Genomic DNA, 2946 nt, shown 5'->3' on the forward strand with positions numbered 1-2946 from the left:
CCTTTGGAATTTCTCGAAAATATTATCTAAAAATAAAGTTATGCCCGTTTTAGTAAACTGCATCGTGTCGAATCCGAGATTCCTGTCCAGCATATTCGAGTAATATTTTCGTGCTTCAAACGTTATCGTCGAAACCCCAAATTTTTATATGTGGTACATATATGAATGATTTAGCCCCTGTAAAAATTTCATAAATTTTAATAGACATTTACTAGGCCAAAAATATTTTTCTTCCGCTGTCGTTAAATCTGTAACTGTCGATTTGTCTTCAAATCTTTTACAAAAAATCAAATTTTGCTACATTTGCCTAAGTTATATAGATAACTACCTTCCATTATATTTTTATATATAAAAAAAAATTGGATTTATAAAATACTTTGGCTAGCGTCAAAGTGGTCGAACCAAAGAAAGAAACGAATATTATTTTAACGCTTCAGTTTTCGAGAATTCGGGGCGTTACAAAATATGTATGTGTTGGGGATTTGAATCTATCTATTACTATCCTATTTTCAATTCTCTACTATGTTATTTAGTTTTATTTTTGCATTTTTGACAATTGATAATCCTATTGTATTCAACTTTCTTTTTTTAAGATAAATTAATTCTATTTTAAACACGATCCAATTCCTAGCTCAAATTTGAATGAGTAAATCACATTCAATTACACAAGTATCTAGGTGATAACGCACTCAATAATATGATTATCGGGTGATTGCACACGCAATATATGTTATTCATAATATGTGTTGCTCATGCGTTAATCATTCAATATTCTGTTTAATTTTGAACTTTTCAGCACTACAACAAGTAATTGCATATAATTGATGATCAAGCAATTTAACAATACAACAAGAATGCATAATTAATCAAGAAAGATAAGAATTACTAAACTGGTCTTTGAAGTAAAAATAATAAATAAATAGTTTATCTTTATCCAACACAAAGCAATCTAACTTGACGTGTTTCTAAAGATGGAACAACAAGAAGAATGGAAAAGCATCACTTGTAATTTTTAAATACAAGAAAGATATGTCACGGTCTAATTTTTGTTCTTGATCTTCAGCCTTGAGCATCAATTCTTCAAGTTCTTAATTCAATCCATATGCTAAATTTGTTTATCCTCTCCAATGGATATTGAATTGGTCGATCGTTTCTTGATATATCATGATATGAATGAATTTGATGGATGTGAGAGATCCCTTCAATGACTGCCCGTGTTTTGTATCTATAGGAGTCGAATTTAGGTTAAGAAACTCATTATAAATGAGTTCCAAAAGAGTTTGAATTGAAAAAAAGAAAATGGAATCTTGTTTGTCGATTTTACACCAAACGCGGGCTTTTTTCTTGTGGACATGCATCGCTTCAAGTTTTCAAACTCGGGATTTGTAAAAGCCTAGCTCGCGTGTGCATGGTGGTACAATTCCTCTCACGTGCACCCGTTCACAATTTTGTTTAGTATTTTTATTATATCTTTATCTCTTTATATCCAATTGAGGAATAATTATTTTAGAAATATTATTTTTCCAATTTGAACATTTACTCTATGAAAAATGGATTTCAATATGAGACTGAAAATCTCGAGCATAACTTGTGCGATTAAAATTTGATTTATGAAAATACTTTGACTAGATTTTACTCATTTGACTTCAATTGCAATCAATTGTTCCTATGTGATTTTCAATTATCATTTTATTGTCCGAATCGACTGTTAGATATTTTAACTTTGCTCTCCAAATTTGAATTTCCTCATTTTTAGCTTGTTTTTCATTTTTTTCCATTCAACCAATTTGCATCAAGTCTTACGTAACAAATAAAATTAAAACATAATTAAACTATAATTCATCCCACAATAAATACCCCAGTTTAATGACCCAAATAAGTGTTCAAAATAAACTTATAAAAGGACACAAAAGAAGTATAAAGAAGAACCCGAGATGACTAGAAGAAGAATTTAGGGACAAAAAAGATAAATATGTTTTGCTATGCAATCGTAGGGCCTTACCCTTGTTATCACAAGGCACATTTGGTGAATTTCAAATAAAATAGACACATTAATCGACAAGAGTAAACAAGTACTGGCATGGTCATAGTTATGTTCAAATAGATTAATAAAGGGAAATTCGAAATTTTAGTTCGTCTTCAATCAGCTTGCAAATGCTTCTTAGTAGCTAATTAGATTAGTTTTAGTAATTAATTATAAAAATCACTCAACTATCTCGAATTCTTGATCTTTGGTGCCAGTGGAGCAAAGACCATAATTTGCTATTCGATTTGATCTTAATGTTAATTAGAACTGGATTAAGTACAACAGTTGATGAGGGAACAATTTGTAATTCAGTATTTTATTACTTGGTTGCGATATTGTGCATTCGTTGAATTTTAGCAAGCATTTACCAATTTATGAAGTAGATGATGTGATATAAAATGACAATGCCAATTAAACGAGGAGAAATAAGACTTACTTTATTGGTTCACATCCACACGATGATCATTACCAATAGGAATAAATAGCATTAATTTAGAAAAGATAACGTGAAAGAAGTATTCAATTGAAAAACTTGCTTTACACATTAGACCTATGGATCGAACGTAACCTAAATTGTATATTTTTCAATCATATAACTTTTTCCAAATTATTTTTCGATGATCACATACGTTGATCACTCAGGCCATATCCAAAGGAAACACCGAAATACCAAAATGCATCAAATTTTGGTTCAAAAGGGCTCCAATGTGGCACCAAAGTTTGCACCATTTTGCATCAAATAATGCAAAGTCAATTTTATCCCTTTTTTTCATTTACCAAACAACTTGATGAAATGTATTTATGTCATTTGGGTTATATATTTTTTATAAAAAATAAATTATTATTATTATTATTATTATTATTATTATTATTATTATTATTATTATTATTATTATGTGCATTTTAAATAAATTTTAATA

This window comes from Olea europaea, chromosome 22 (assembly GCF_002742605.1).
Source record: "Olea europaea var. sylvestris chromosome 22, O_europaea_v1, whole genome shotgun sequence".
Taxonomy (NCBI): domain Eukaryota; kingdom Viridiplantae; phylum Streptophyta; class Magnoliopsida; order Lamiales; family Oleaceae; genus Olea; species Olea europaea.